The 16103-nt window shown below is 56.6% G+C and overlaps 1 protein-coding gene and 1 long non-coding RNA gene across 2 annotated transcripts in view; one reads left to right on the forward strand and one right to left on the reverse strand.

The window, feature by feature from the left end:
* The window catches only part of KCNQ4 (potassium voltage-gated channel subfamily Q member 4), a 54324-nt gene that overhangs the window by 8476 nt on the left and 29745 nt on the right, over positions 1-16103 (forward strand). The window lies entirely within an intron of this gene.
* LOC120247864 lies at positions 2718-8748 on the reverse strand. The gene is made up of 3 exons (XR_005532431.1): positions 8577-8748; positions 5156-5280; positions 2718-2745 (listed from the first exon to the last, which is right to left on the reverse strand). It is a non-coding gene; the product is annotated as an uncharacterized LOC120247864 (long non-coding RNA).

Consider the following 16103-nt stretch of genomic DNA (forward strand, 5'->3'; position numbering starts at 1 on the left):
AGTAAGTAGTAGAGGTAGGATTCAAACCCAGGACGTGGCTCCCTGGGACCCTGCCATATCGCCCCTGACGGCCTAAGCCTGTTGGGCCTTCCTTTCCAGAGCCCACCCTTCCCTTGACTCTGCTCAGTCGGCCTCTGCGGCTCTTCCCTCTCTTTCTTCCTGTAAAATGCTGGGGTTCCTCAGGGCTCTGTCCTGTGTCCTCACTGTACAGAGATTTTGTGGAGGGGGGGAGGGGGGCTCATGGCCTCCTGTGTCCCTGGGAGTCACCTCTGTGATGACAGCCTGCCCCTGAGCAGTTCCAGCCCTGAGATTCGGGTAGATGGGAGCCTTGCCTCCTCTTGCGGTGGGCACCTCGAGCTCAGCCTCTGCCTCCAGCCTCCCCTTCCCCAGCCTCCCCGAGAGTGACTCCCGTACCCTCCCTGCCCAAGTTGGGAACCCCCTTCCTCAAGCATCCTTAGTTACCCCCCTAAGAAGCAACTTGTAGCGTCCCCAGACACGCTCTGTGCTTTTCCTTCGCCCTGAAACTCCCTCCCCTCGCCCCTCCGTCATCTTCTATTCATTCCCTTCTCAGCTCAAGGACCCCCTCTTCTTGGAGTCCCTCCCCGCACCCCCCTCCCCAGGCTCAACAGGGGGCCCTTCCCAGCTGCCCCTCCAGCCTGGTGCGTTGGTTGGATTGTGAGGTCTGGCTGGTGGGGGTCGAGCACAGGGCTTGGTATGTGACTGGTAATTTGTAAATGGTTGCTGAGCCAGGGCATGAAGGTGCCATTGAGGACAGAAGGGTTTGGCCAACTAGAGAGAAGTTGGAATGCGGACCCCAGGTCCTCCGTGCGCGGGCACTGAGCTGAAGCTCTCATGGGTTTTATCCCAAGTGCGTTCCCCGCAGCAACAGCAACAGTGAAAACAGAGGCTCTGGGGTAGAACTCTCTTCCTCTACCCTTTCTGCCCCAGGGTCTGCGGAGTCTGTTGTGTCCAGGGCCCTGAGGGTGGGGCCTGGATCATCAGGCTAAGGAGGTAGACGTTGCCCTGTGGGCGATGCAGGGAGAGCCGCAGGCAGTGGCGGGACAGGCCGGGAGCCTGATTTCTTCCCAGGAGCTAGTGCTTTGCAAACACTATTGTTCCCATTTTGCAGATAGGAAACTGAGGCCCAGAGAGGAGAAATAACAGGCACCAGATCACACAGCCTGTCCACAGGGGAGCCAGGATTGGAACCCACGTCTGCGTGGCTCCGAATGTCGCTCAGACACATCAGCAGACCCATGCGGTTCTCAGTGGCCTAAGGCAAAACTGAAGGAAATAAGGACAATGTGGTGACTTTTTCATAAAGCTAAATTTATGCCACTTAAAGGCGTTTTAGTCTGAGATTATGTCCTTTCTTTTATGAAACGATGGGGCTGGGAATTTTTTTCCAAATGTCCTTACTTGGCAAAATAGAAAGTTGACAGCCAGCCCCCAAGTGTTTTTTGGGAATTTTACCGGTGCGTGAAATCCTTGAGTCCTGCCTCCTCCCTCCTGAGCCCAAGGGCCAGAAGAATCTGGGTGGGGATGGAAGGATTAGGGGGATGGAAGAGTGGTCAGTCTCCACCACCCACTCCCCCGGGGCCTCAGGCCCTGCGTACCCGGAGTGTAACGAGGACCAGCCCAGGCTCTAGCCAGGACCGGGCGGGGCATGAGTGGGGACAGGGTCAGCCACAGTCAGGGTTCACCTGTCAGTTAAGGGAGCACTGGGGAGGGGCACCTGGGTGGCTCAGTAGGTTAAGCCTCTGCCTCTTGATTTCAGCAGAGGTCCTGATCTCAGGGTTGTGAGATCGAGCCCCGAGTCAGACTCTGCTGAGTCAGACTCTGCGCTGACAGCACAGAGCCTGCTCAGAATTCTCTCTCTCCCCCTCTCGCTGCCTCTCCCCCTGCTCGTGCTCACACACACTCTCTCCAAATAAATAAATATATATTTTTTTAATTTAAGAGAAATAAAGGAGTCTTGGGGCAAGAGTCAGTAGCTGGCTCTTCGGCTCCTGCTGCTGCTTCCTAAAAGGCTGTGTGACCCCAGGTGGGTGACTCAGTCTCTCTGAGGCACCAGCTTCCTCCCATGTGGAATGAGCGTTACCCTCTCCCCCTGGCGGTCTCACAGGGCTGGCTCCTGCCGCAGTGTCTCAGAGGGTATAAATGCTGGGCCAAATGGAGGGTTTGTGGTGCTTTTTCATATTCGTACCTCAGGGCACAGCCTCCCTCTTTTCTCCAGTCCTGGGCCGCTCCCCACACTCTCGCCTGTTCTGGTTTGAGGAAGGTCACCACAAGGGAAGGGGAGGTCACGGGGCCAGGTAAGAGCACACCGACCAGAGGGCAATTCCTTTTCTCAGGAGCCCCGGGCAGGGGGCCCAGCCACACTCTGCCCTCACACACTTACCAGGGGCTGGCCCCGAGTCCTAACCAAGTTTGTCATAGATAATAACACACTGTGGGGCACCTGGGTGGCTCAGGCGGTTGAGTGTCCGACTCTTGATTTCCGCTCCGGTTATGATCTCACAGTTTATGAGTTCGAGCCCCGCATCAGGCTTGGTGTTGACAGCGCAGAGCCTACTTGGGATTCTGTCTCTCTCCCTCTCTCTCTGCCCCTCCCCTGCTAGCTCACGCTCGCTCTCTCTCTCAAAATAAATAAAAGTGAACTTTAAAAAAGAAAAGAGAAGAAAAAAGCTCACGTATTGTTCCAGATGTTTTCCAAACTTACTTCATTTAATCCTTCCAAGAGCCCTAAGGGGTAGGGACTGTCATTACCCCATTGCACAGAAGAGGACACCGAAGGGTAAAGGTTAAGCGTGTGCCTTTGTCACACAGCCAGTAAGTGCTGCGTGCCCAGGAGGGTGGGAGTTTAAGCCTGAGCGTGCAAGGACTCTGGGGTGAGTGCGCCTTCAGGGCCAGGGTCAGTGTGTGTGAGGGGGCGGGGAGCACTCACAGCATACATGTGGATGTGGGTTGGGATGGGAAGGCCACCTTCCTGCCCGCTGGGCTGGCCTCCCGAGGTCACCCTCCTCTCTGAGCCTCAGCCTCCCTCTCCTGCTGTGGCTCTCAATAATAAGAGAGATAATAGCAGCAAAGGCTTAATGAGTGCCGACCTTGCACCAGACACTGCTCTGAGAACTCACCACCGTAGCTGTTCTCACTTTTTCCTCTCAACCACCTGATGAGGTGGGTACAACTGTTATGCCCATTTTCCAGATAAGGATGCTGAGGCACAGAGAGGTTGAGAAACTTGCCTGGGTGTAGGTTGAAGGGCCGGCATCCAACCCCCAGAAGTCCAGTTCTAGGGGCTGTGTCCTTACCCACCATATTTAAAAGAAAAAAATTTTTAATGTTCGCTTATTTTTGGGGAGAGAGAGAGCATGAGCAGGGGAGGAGCAGAGAGAGAGGGAGACACAGAATCCAAAGCAGGCTCCAGGCTCTGAGCTGTCAGCACAGAGCCCGACGCGGGCCTTGAACTCATAAACCGTGAGATCATGACCTGAGCTGGAGTCGGTTGAGCCACGCAGGCGCCCCTTTACCCACCATATTATGCCTACCTGGCCCTTGTGGTCCTGCAGCCAATGAGAACCACCTGAGCCTTAAATTTCATGGTCTTGTCCTCCACCCCAGTCTGCACTGGGAAGTTGCTCTCTCATTTGGGAAGCCTTCACTGGCATCCCTTGGGGCCAGTCACTGTCTCAGATGCTGGGGACAGAGTAGTGAATCAGATCCTCCCTTGGTCCCTAGGGAGCTGCGCCAGGAGCTGACGGTTGTCGGGCCAGTGCAGAGTCCTGTAGGAGCCCAGCACAGAGGGCGTGGCTAGGAAGGCTTCCCAGAGGAAGAGGTTTAAGTTGAGCCCTGCAACATGAGTAGGAGTAGCAGTTAACCAGGCAGAAAGGAGCATGGAACAGCATTCGGAGCAAAGGGACTAGCATAGGCAAAGCCCAGAGCTGCGGTTGAATGTGGTATTTGCAAGGACTTCCAAGAGGTCAGGAGAGTGGGAGCCTGGGGGGGCAGGAGGTGTGCAGAGAAGAGGCTGGGACACGGGGTGAGGGTGCCAGGCTGAGGAGCAGTGACTTCCTGGGGGAGACTGAGTTCAGGAAGGAAGTGAAGATGGGAATGCCCTGGACAGATTGGCATTTTAGAAACACCTCTGTGGATCTCCAAGGAGGATGGTAAGGGGGAAAGTTCTGGCCGGGAGCCGTGGGGATGCCATCCACTTGGCCTGTTTTTACCTCTGCCTTCCCCTCATGGCCCATCCCCCCTGAGTGGCTTCTCTGGAGTTGCCCACTAACTCTGCCAAGGCCTGATCAGACCTGGCCTGAAGCCCTAGGACTTTGCCTGTAGGGAAAGTTCAGCTGCTTATGCAAAGCCTGGCCAGGGGGAAGGTGCATGTGCCTGAGCTCAGGGGGCCTTTGGAAGCAGAGGGGATGGGTGCGGGCGCGGAAGCTGTCTGCATGAATGTCTGAGGATACGGGCTTAGGGTCTGTGGGGGTCCCAAGAACGGTGGCCTTAGAACAGGCTTGTGAGAGCCCCCAGGGTTTGGCCCCGCTAGTAGTGCAGCGTCCTGGAGAAAGGGGCAGGGCGTGGGTGGCTCTGCCTGCCCAACCTCCTTGTCCCCTCCCTTTCTGGCAGCTCAATAAAGTGTGGAAATCTCTGGTCTTGCCCCATCCCCTCATTCTACTGATGGGGAAACTGAGGCCCAGGACAGGGCAGGGACTGAACTTAGGTTGGGGACAGAGCCCAGATTGTAGCCCGGCTTAGCTCAAAAGTCTCAGTTGTCTCCAGTACCGATAAATAACAGTGAAAACCTTTCTGCAGAGCTGACCTGGGCCCCGGTCCCTTCTGGGTGGTCTCGGGCAGGCCTCCTCACATTCCTGAGCCATTCCTGAGCCTCAGCCTCTGGGTCCAAAATGCCACTTTGGGGTGCCTGGGTGGCTCAGTCCATTAAGCGTCTGCCTCTTGGTGTCAGCTCAGGTCACGAGCTCAGGGTTTGTGGGATTGAGCCCCGCGTCGGGCTCCACACTGTCAGCGAGGAGCCTGCTTGGGATTCTCTCTCTCCTTCCCTCTCTGCCATTTCCCTGCTCATGCACGCTCTCTTTCTCTCTCGAAACAAACAAATAAACTTTAAAACAAAATGAAACAAAAATGAAAAGGCTACCTTGTCCTGGGAAGCACACCTCTTCACCACTGGATGGTCCACAAAGCACTTAAGGCCATGCCTGGTCCGTTGTGGGGCTTAATTCATGCTTGCTCGGTGGATCTCACTGAGTTCTTCCAACAGCCCTGGGGGAGATATTGTTACACTATTTTACACTGAGGCTCAGAAGGGAGAAGTGACTTGTGCAAGGTCACTCAGCTGGGAAGTAGCTGATATGGGGCTAGAACCCAGGAGTCCAGGCACCTAAGACCCCTGGTGGACACGGCCCCGGTTTTGAGCCTCTGCTCTCAGTGCATGTGAGTTTAGTGTCCCAAGCAAGACCCATCAGTCAGTTGGTGTGTGTGTGTGTGTGTGTGTGTGTGTGTGTGTGTGTGTGTGTGGTAGGCTGAAGGCTGGAACTCACTCAGCTCATATCAACCCTGTGCCTTCATGCTTGAGCAGAGTGAAGCTGCTGTCCCATGGGGAACGGGACCCACCTGCCCTCCTGCACTGAGGGTTTTTTCTCTTGGCCTGGCTGCCTAGGGAGAGGAGCTGGCCGCAGTGTCCCCAACAGGGCACCTGCCGCCCTTCCCACCCTGAGGTCTGGCCATCTAATGCCCTGCACATGACAGGCATGGGATGGGCACTGGACTGGGGAGAGGGATTTGCGCTCTCCTAATCCCGGGGTTGCAGCCCTCCTCTGTCTTGGCCAGGGCCGTGGGAGAGGTCTGTCTCTGCCCCCTTGCCCAGTGGTCCCAGCTCCTCTGCGTGGGGCCTTTCTCTGCCATCCTCCTGCCCCTCACCCTCCCACAATATGAGCAGGGTTGAGAATTAACGGGGTGAGGGCACAGGCTGGGGCATTTGGGGCTCGTGGAGATGCCACGTTGTGCAGCATTCAGGGCTGAGCAGTGGGGGTAACGTTGAGGGGTTTAGGAACCATGTCAGACAGAGTTAGCAGGAGGACCTGATGGGGGTGCAGAGCTGGAGTGTTTGGGGCTAACCCTGGGCCACCCCTTCCTGGAGAAATTTGGCTATAAGTCAGGGAGGCAAATGTGTGGGCTGTGCCCCCCCACCCCCCCTGCCTCAGGCAGTAAACACAGCCGTAGCCCAGGAGACAGGCCCAAACATCCCGGCCCCCCACGGTTATTTATACCAGGACTCCCTCTCCTTCTCAGGCCTGGTCTGGCCTCAATCTACTCCTGAGCTAGGCAACCTTAGTTGAGAGTGTAGACCCCTACCAAGGGAGGAGGCTACAGCAGCAGGCTGCTTGCACCCCACCAGGGGCTGGGCACTCATCGCCTCCCACTGGCTTGTATTGTGGGTCTCATAGATCATAAATGTGCTCAAGGAGGCCAAGGCCCGGGCAGCAGGCTTTACTCTAAACTGCTATATGACTGTGGCCCCATGACGCCCCATAGCCTCAGCCTCTGTGATCAGTAGGAGGGAAGGGGCTAGATTAGTGCTTGGCAAAGTGTTTTAAGCAGTAGCTCTGGTTCCTTAGATGAAATGTGACATGGGAGCACGATATATATAAAACATATCCCAAGCATCGCCGCCCTGGGCGGATTCGAAGGTAGGGGCCCAGAATCCTGCCTGCTCAGCCTGTTTGGCTCTGCATACCACCAACGCGGAGCCCCTACATGGCCCTGCTTATTCGAGAACACATTCCAGGTAACCCTGAAGTCTCCCGACCCCTAGATCCCGGTGTCTCCTTCCAGGGTGTATCCAGGCCTCCTTCCTGGTTCATCATCCCAAGGCCAGAGTGGCATGAGCTCTCCTAAGAACGACGGCAGCTCTTGGCAGCCAGTGTAGATGGAGCCTGGAAGAGCAGGAGGAGGCAGCCGCCGGAGTGGGCCCCGGAACCCCTGTTGAGGGATGAGAAAGAGAAGAGGGCACACCGTGGGGTAGCACCCCCTCCCTGCCAGGTTCCAGTATGGAACGCCAAAGAGTCCAAGATTTTAAATTCAAACCTGGCTTTCCAGGCCGTTATGAAGGTATATGTGTCAGGAAGGGTAAAACATAGTTTATCTAACAGCTGCTTAGCTTGATTTAAACTTTTAAATATTTAGACTGTGGGTCCCCATTTGGACTTCTTCTCCAACCTTGCCAGTGTTCAGGATCGGCTTGTCTTGGCCCTCCTTCACCTACCCCCATCTGCAGCCATCCCCAAATGCCCTTACCCAGAGTCCTCAGGCTTCACAGGGCAGTGGGAAGCCCTGAGTCACTGATGCTCAAGGTCCTGGTGACTTGGGTCTTCTTATTTCCTGCCAAATACTGTCAGAGCATCTACTCAGCCAGCTTGCGGGATGTGGGGGAGTCACAACTAGCCTTGCCCATGGTGGATGGATTCTAATGAGGTGGTGGGGGAGGAGTGGGAGGGGGTGGTGGACAGAGGCAAGAACAGCCTCAGCACAAGGGAGTCCTAGGGTACCTAGAGAGGGCCAGGAATCCTAAGGGACTGGGGAAGCACTTCTCCCTGAAGCAGATCAGGGATCCTTGGGGAGGAAGGGCGACCATCCCCAGGAGAGGAGAGAACACAAAAGTCACCAAGGTAGAAAATACAGGGGTGGAGTGTGTCTGATACTTGTGTGTTTCCAGCCTCAAGCTCTGGGCTGAGGAGCTTGGATTTTTAGATGGTAAATGGTAAGGAGCCATTGTAGGATTTTAAATGGCGGAGGAGCCCTCAGACTGACAATGGACTAGGGGTGGGGATGGAGCTGGAATCATGGTAGCAGTCAGTAAAGAGGTAGCTGGAGGGAGGAAGAATGGGGATAGTCCCTGGCTGGACAGGAGTGGGAAGTGGGAGGCTATGAAGAAAGAGTTGACCTCCTTTCTGCCTTCTGGGATCTCTTCTTCTATCTTCTCTTCCTTCTGCCTCCATCTCTCCCCTTCTATGGCCCCGTGTCTCCATACTGGAGAGAGAAGCACTAAACCCCAAACCCACCTCCCTAAGGAAGACCACTTCATACCAGGGGCGACTGGGAGGGCACAGCTGTATAAGAAGGGACGTGTGCATTCATTCCTTCACTTACTCACTCAGCAGATATTAATGACCCACAATGCACCAGGCCCTGTTCTAGGTGTGGGAGAGAGAGTAGGGAGCAGGATAAAGTCGCTGCATTCATGGAACTTAGGTTATCGGGGACCTGGGGACCAGAAACTGTAGCTTTCCAGGGTGTCTACCGTCTGGCTCATGTGGTCCATGCCCGGGAGAGAGGGCTCTCTCCATTGCCCACTCATTTGTCCCAGCTGCTGTCGTATCAGCACCATGTCTCACGATACTGACAAGAGAGGTCTGATGCCCAGGGCCCTGACCCCAGAGACTGTTCAGCTCCATGAGTCCAGGCCCCGGGGTCAGGTTCTGGGCTCAGGCCCTGATTCTTTTCACTCACAAATCACTTGGAGCCCCTTACAAGGACCTTCCTGGCCTCAGTTTCTTTACCTGTTAAGTGTGGCTTTGGGGAGGCCCTGAGGAAATGAGGGGAGGAAAAGACCAGTCAATTCCAGTATTCCCCACTGGTGGACAGGATGCCAGAGACTCAATATCGTCATAATTATCAACCCAATAATGGCTGCTCCCTGTCGTTGTTCACTGTGGGCCAGCCTCAGGCATCTTCTCAGTTCATCTGCTCCTCACCACCAGCACTGTATCTTCCCTCCCCATTCTTCAGAGGAAGAAACGGAGTCTCAGCAAGGTGAAATGACTTGCTTGAGGTCACACGCAAACCTAGCTGACTCTTGGAGCCCTTAAGGACGGTGCTGTGAGGGTGCTGCCTGGCACCTGCCCTCCTGGGCATTCAGCCTCGAGAGTAGTAACCCAGCCCTGGTGCCCCCCCCCCCCCTCCGCCAGCGCCCTCGAGGGCTGGCACCACCCGGAGCCTGGGCGCTGGGTCCTGCGACGCTGGGCCAGGACAGTACGAGGGGCTGGATCAGGCCAGGACCCAACTTCGAGGCCTTGGTACCTTTGTGCCCTGGGGCGCTCAGAGCCCGCACCGGGCATTGGGTGGGCTAGCCCCGGTCCGTAAGGGTGTTGCGCCCCCGTCTCCGCCCCCGTCCTCGGGGACGCGGCGGCACCTTCACACTTTCCGCTTGGCCCGCTGCTCGCCTTTCAGGCCGCCGCGTTTTCAATTGTTAATTTGGAAACGGAAAAAGAAGCCGGCGGGGCGGGGGAGGCCGCAGGGAGGTAACTGGAGCCGCGGCGCCGCCCCCGCCCCTCCTGCGCGTGGTGCCGGGTGTCGGCGAAGCGCAGCCCCTCCCAGGGACGACCTGGAGCCCCGCCCACAACGGTGTCCCGCCCCCAGCCTTGGCCGTCCCCTTGTAGTAAGCCCCTCCCCGCGCCCAAGAGGCGGGGCCGGCTCTGCAGACCCCAGAGTACGGAACTGCGGCGCGTCAGCGGCCCAGGAAGGGGCCCCTGCTGCGGAAGGGGGTAGAGGGCCGTCGCGAGGGAGGAGTCCCTCAGGAGCTCTCCTCCCTAGAGCCCCTCCCTCTCCCGAGGAGGCCCGCCCGGAGTCAGCCTCCTCTGTGTCCCTAAGTGAACCCAAGCCTTTCTGCAACCCCTCAGCGCTGGTTCCGCCCCCAGACTCCAGACTCAGATCAGGGATCCCTGGCCCCATTCGAGAGACGAAGAAACTGAGTCCCGGAGAGGGACAGCTTACTTCTCAAGGTCATACAGACAAGGCTGAGTTCTTGAGCCTGGCAGAGGTCAGGGTCTGAGCGGAATTCAAGCCCTGTTCCTTTGGCTCTGATACTTGTAGGGTTTTGTCATCCTCTGCTAGCAGAAGAGGGGGAGTCAGGGCCAGAGATGCAATATGTCCCTTCCCTGACCGCCAGCACCCTTTCTGTGGTTAATGAGCTATTGAAAGTTTTGCTTTGGTCTACCCTGACTCCTCCTTGCTATTATTATTCAATTATCGGGGGAGTTTTGGAGGTTGACTTTCTATGCAAATGAGCATCATGCAAATGAAATGTAAAAGATCCTCTCCGCAGACTCTAGAAGTTCTTCAGGACAGGCAGCTTCTGTCTGGATGGAGCTGCTAGGGCCTCACTTTCCATTCCAGAAGCTGAAATCACCAGTCCCAGATGGATCAGCGAAAAACAGGGCTCTCAGAGACCCTTCCTCGGGAGTAAAGCCAGACTCGGAGATGGCTTCCCCAACTCCTTAGCTAAGCGGTGGCAGAGTCAGGATAGAGAACCCACTGACCCAGGTTCTAGCTCTTGTCCACACCCCTGTGCCTCCCTTTCTGCAGCCCCCACCCTGACATATAGCTCAGAGCTACCAGGCAGGCTCCTGGCTTTCAGAGGACTCTGAATGAGCGCGAACTAGGGGCTGGACAGCCTCTCCCATTAAAAGCAGAGGAAACTGAAAGGATGTCTGTGAATGTGCTTCTGGCTTCCAGCCTAAGTAAGACCCTCCTAACCATCTTTCTACCTTGGCTGTGGAACAGGCTCAGAGAAGTTGTGCTCCTGGCCCAAGGACATACAGCAAGCCTTTCCCAGCTGTCAGGGCCCACTGAGTCTGTCTTGCTGGATTCAGTCTGGCTGGCCCTGGATTTGGGGTTCCCCTGGGGAGCAAGGCTCTCAGGGCAGCTGTAACCCGCCGCCCCAGGTGTGGCCCATGAGTTTGCATGCTGCTTTGCTTACTGGTAGCAAAGGCATGGAAACACCCCCGCCCCATCATGCCCCCTAAACCTCCCACTGGGTGGGATGCTCAGTGCCTTGGACCTGGAGCACTCCCAGGCTGGGCTCAGCCTTGGGGCCTGTACTCCCCAGGGGGCCCGCCCCCCCACTGAATCTCCTGTTCCACCCCGTCAGCTCTTGGTGCCCTCTCTTCTCCCGGAGTGCTGACAACCAAGTGTTGGGAGCTAAGCTCTTTCCCCTGGTTTAGATTCTTCCCTTCCTCTCTCCTCCCCCCTTTGCGAAGGTTCTGCTGATTCAGAGGACAGAAGGCTCCTTAGAGGTGATCCTTACCCCTGCCAGGCTCACATAGCTGGAGGCCTGGGCAGTCCTTGAACCCAGTGCCACCCTGTCACATACAGCAGGAAGGGCAGAGGCCAGGCCCGAGTCTGATGGCTGGATGAGGGAATTTTTGTGGTTGGGGGTGGGGGAGGGGCAGGTGCCTGGGTCCTGCTACCGGAAGAGGAGAAGTCAGAAGAATATCACCTTAGGAATCAGGACATCTGGATGCCAGACCACCTGTGGCTCTGATCTACCATATAATCACAGGTAGATCAGGCCCCTCTCTGGGACTCAGTTTCCCCTGTTTAAATGAGAGGATTGATTCTAGGGGATCTTTCAGCGCGAAGAGTCAGTATCTGCTCACCTCTGCCACCTCCGTTCCCCTAGCGCCAGTCACCAGCATCTTGTGCTTGAATCACACAACTGCCCCCCACCCGATCCCTTCTCTGCACTAATGTCTGTTCCTACTCAACAGCCTGTGCTGTTGCAAACGCGAGTCAGATCGTGTTACTCCCTGCTCAGAACGCCCCATCTCACTTGGAGTAAAAGCCAAAATCCTCACAGGAGCCAGTAGATGATCTGCCTCCCACCTCCTCTGCCCTCACTGCCCACCACCTTCCCCCTTCCTAGCTCTGCGCCGGGGGCACTCCTTTCGTGATGTTTTGGAACATCCCAGGCAACCTCTGGCTCAGGATTTTGCTCTTGCTTTTTCCCTCTCCTCGGAACCCGATTTGCCCAGGTACCTGCATGGCTCACCCCCTCATTTCCTTGAGCCCTCTGCTGAAAAGTCACCTTCTCAATGCTACTTTCCCCAACCAGCCTCTATAAAACAGTCCCCAACTCCCATACCCTTGTTCCTTCTCCCCTTTCCCCACCTAATTTTTCTCCATCATCAGCTCACATTTTAAACCTTTACTTGCTTATTATCCACCTCCCCCAGGAGACTGAACACCCCATGAAGGCAGGGACCGTGTCTGCTTTTGTTGTCTGGTTCATGGAGAGCCCTCAGTAAATATTTACCGAGTTAGCAGTGAATCAGCCAGTGAGTGACTACTCCGTGGCGCTGGCCTGGGAGCCGCTGCCTACCCTGGGTCACTCGCTCCACCTACCGCAGCCGAGATGTGCAGCCAGGAGTGGCCAGCAGGGTGGCGTGGGCACCCTGGAGGGTGGGTGGTCCCTGGGGTCCAGCGCCTAGGTTGTGCCCTCTCTCAGGGAGTACCGTTCTGAGTTGGGCACAGGGCATTCCGGGGCAAAAGGACAAGACCTCAGCCAACTCTTGGCCTGTGGGAGGAGGCAGTTCCTCAAACAGCTTTTCTTGAGTTGAAGTCATGGCCACGACCGAGGTAGGCTTAGAGATGGGGGTGGGGGATTAAGGGAGCCCGAGGTGGGCTCCCACCTGACCCAGCCAGGCTGGTGGAGGGGCAGACGTGAGCGAAGGAAGATTGGGAGGGGAAACGTTGCTTGCTTTTTGCAGGGTAGAGCTCTGACAATGGAGCGTCAAGTGCCAGCTTGGGCTCTGCGTGGTGGAGAGTGAGGTGGGGGGTGGTGGTGAGGGCCTTCCTTGCTTAGGAGCTTGGGCCTGAGCCTGTAAGTCGGTGGATTTCACACTTTTTAAAAAAGCAGCAAAGCTCTTCGTTCAAGTGAAATCTTTTGCCAAGCCCAGAATGTGACTGAGTCACCCAAATCCACATGGAGCTTTCTCAGGTGGAACTGGGGAAGGCTTCCATTGGCCATCTTGTTTAAGTTTTCAGAATTCAGGCTGCCTGTGCTCCACCCCTTACTTCACTTTCGGTTTTTTGGCTGGGCTCCTGCCGGGGGAGCCCACGCTCCCTGTTTATTTGAGGAGTCGGCGCTGCCTGGCCAGCCCTAAACAGATGGATGGCCCCTGCTTCCTCCTTGTTCCCGCCCTTGACATGTTGCTCAGCCCACTTACCTGGTGCACCAGGTAGTCTGGCTGGCACGGACAGAGGGAAGCAGCCAGAACGAGTGGGAGGGTTTGGAGCCAGCCCAGGTGGGAGAGGACGAGCCTATGACTCATTAAACACCTTGTCCAGAAGACACTGCCTTCCACATCCTAGTGGGACCGATACCATTCACACCAGCTCAGGAAAAACTGGCATGTGGAGGCGGAGGACACCTCCTGCCAGGAAAGGGAAGAATTTCGTGGCATCGTGGAGGGAGGCGCGCTCCTGGGCTTCACCAAATAGAGAAGGGGAGTTGAGGTTCTGGAACAGTGGCCTCGTGTCCATCTCTCCCCGCACCCCTGCCAACTTTTCTCTGTGGTTCTTAGTTCTGTTCCTGAGAAAGATACCCTGACTGGCTGGGCTGTTAGGGGGACCTTTCTTGCTTGGGTCAGTCGCTAGCTCTAGAGGAATCCGTGGTGGCGAGGAGAGTGGGGCCATGTGGTCCCACGTAGGGTTGGCCCCTCCAGGGCTGTGGTGGCTGTCAGAGCCACCTCTGGGGCTGCCCACATCCTGGGGACTGCAAAGGGGCCTGGCCGAGAAGACGGCAGTGGCACTGAAATCCAGCCCGTGCTTAGGGCTGGGTCAGCCTGGAGCAAGGGATGCCTGTTTCTGGTGGGTCCGTCCAGAGGGGTCAACTTTTTATAATTTTTCAGGCTAAAGGGGAACGCCTTTTTCTAATTGCTCCTCCAAGAGGGGCATTTTTTTCATATTTTGTGCTGGGCGCTGGCGGCGGCTGTCCCTCCCGGGACACCCTCAAAGAATCTGGAACTGAGCTGAGGGCTCAGCCCTCTCTCCTCCACCCCACTCGAGAGAGTGCTAAGGCTGAAGGGACTGTCCCCCTTTACTGAGCGACCCCCACCTTCATATGATGGACGGGGAAACTGAGGCTTCACTAAGACCTCATCCCTAAGCCTGAGCCCCCAGCATAGGCCTCCCGGCCCAGAGAAGCAGCGGCCGCAGCAGCAGCCCTGGTGTGGGGCCCTGGGTCACGTGCTTTTGCTCCCTTTGCCATATTTAGAATCGCTGGATCAGGGGAAACTTCTCGTCCCAGCCCCTGAGGATTCTTGGAAAGAGCTTCGCTCTGAGGCCTGGCTGACTGCCCCTCCCCTCGATCCCCCTGCAAGAGAAAGTAAGAGCCTGTTCTCCCCAGAGGAGACTGGGGTCCTCCAGACCACACGGTACCCCCCACCCCCATGTCAGGGGGAACCTGTCAGGTCTGGCTGAGGTCCCTTCTTCAGTATCAACTCTGGTTTGGGGTTTAAGAAGCCCTTTTCTGCTGGAAGGTGGTGGGGTAATGGCCTCTGTCCTCCAGGAACCTTGGCTGAATGGGGACAGGCTGGCCCTAGCTGTCCCCGGGGGGAAGACAGAAGCTTGCCTTTGGGGTCCCAGTCTGGGGGGGTGAGGAAGCGGTCACATACTTCCAAGGCCACATGAAGAAATGAGAGAGCCAGCTGGTGGCCAAGCAGGGGGCAGACACTGGCAGAGCTGTCTGGGAGGAGGGACACTGGAGAGAAGGAAGGAAGCCCAGGAGGAAGGAAGGGGCACCGCCTGGTTCTGCACTTACTTTAGCCCGATTGGGGGCTGGGTGTCCCCTCATCCCACAGGGCTGCTTCCTCCCTCAGGAGCATCAAGCCTTAAACACAAAACCAAAGGGGGCACCTGGTGGGCTCAACCATTGGACATGTGACTTGTGATCTCAGGGACACGAGTTTGAGTCCCACATTGGGTATAGAGATTACTTAAATAAAAATTAAAAACAACAACAACTCCCAAACCAAATCAAACCAAACCAAACATGCACGTGTGGAGCACCTGTGCTGTTCTGGATCTTTTCTCCCATTCTCACAGTAGGGACTAATGGTCCTGTGTTCCCAAGGAGACCCCTCTCCAGGGCCTGGTCAGTTCCCTCCACACCAGCTGTTTAAATGCTCCGCACCTCCCCCTGCAAGGAGGCCTGACTCCTCTGTCACAGAGGAAGTGAAGTCAAAGCCCCGAGGGAGCTCTCTGGCTTCCCGGGCCCCCAACCTCGGGTCCCACCTAGCCCCTCCCCCTTGCCGCCTGTCGCAAGCTGGCGTGGGGTCCTTTCTGCTCAGCACCAGCCCTGGCTGGTCTGGATCCCAGCCTCCCCGCTGCCCCGGGGACTTCATTCCATTGATCACTCTCTCTCTCTCTCCCCCATCTTCAACTTCCCTCTCTTGGCTCCACTCTGGCTTGAATCTTAAAATAAAAAACAAAGCCCAGTCCCTGTGCTCCGCATCCTTCTCCAGCTACTGTCTGTCTCTACTCTGTGCCGTCAGACTTCTTTAGCCACCCGTATGCTCTCTGTTTCCTCTTTATCGCCGCCCCTCTCCCTTTCTCGTCCCACCTGGGCCTGTGCCAGGCCTCCCCTTGGTCTCCGCTGCCCTTGCCAAGGTGCCCAGGGACCGGCTTGTCACCAAATCCAGTGGACATTTTTCAGGCCTTATCTTGTCTGACCTCTTGGCAGCATTTGACACCGGCATTCGCTCCCTCCTTGAAACCCTCTTGCTTGGCATCCCTGCCGCTTCTTTCTCCTGGTTTCCCTCCCATCTCGCTGGCAGCTCCTTCCGAGTCTGGGTGGAGTGTGTCTCCTCCCTCTGCGCCTCTGGGCTCCCACTGGGTCCTTCTCCAAAGGTGCCACCTGCTCTCTGAACTGTCCTGGCCACTCTCAGGGCCTCTACCCTGAGGTGCCCCACATCTGCACTTCTGGCTTCGGTCTCTCTTCATGCCCGGGAGTGTCTGCACAGGGTGCCGCAGCCCTGTCTGTCTCCACGCGTCCCAAATGGAGCTCATCGCCCACAGCTGCCCCTTCAGCGGGGTCTCTCCTGTCTGCTCTCTCACGGTGCCTTCACCCACCTGGTGCCTGCACCAGAAATAAGAGAGTCATTCTCCCTCCTTTGTCCCCATTGCCAAATAATCACCAAATCCTCTTCCCTGAAACCTCCACCCACCCACTTCTCTTGGGCGCTGTCCCCTTCATCTCTCATCTGAATTATTGGGGGACTTTATACCTGCTTTTCCCGATCAGTCTC

The sequence above is a fragment of the Hyaena hyaena genome, unplaced genomic scaffold (genome assembly GCF_003009895.1).
Source record: "Hyaena hyaena isolate Hyena2069 unplaced genomic scaffold, ASM300989v1 scaffold_551, whole genome shotgun sequence".
NCBI classification, from domain to species: domain Eukaryota; kingdom Metazoa; phylum Chordata; class Mammalia; order Carnivora; family Hyaenidae; genus Hyaena; species Hyaena hyaena.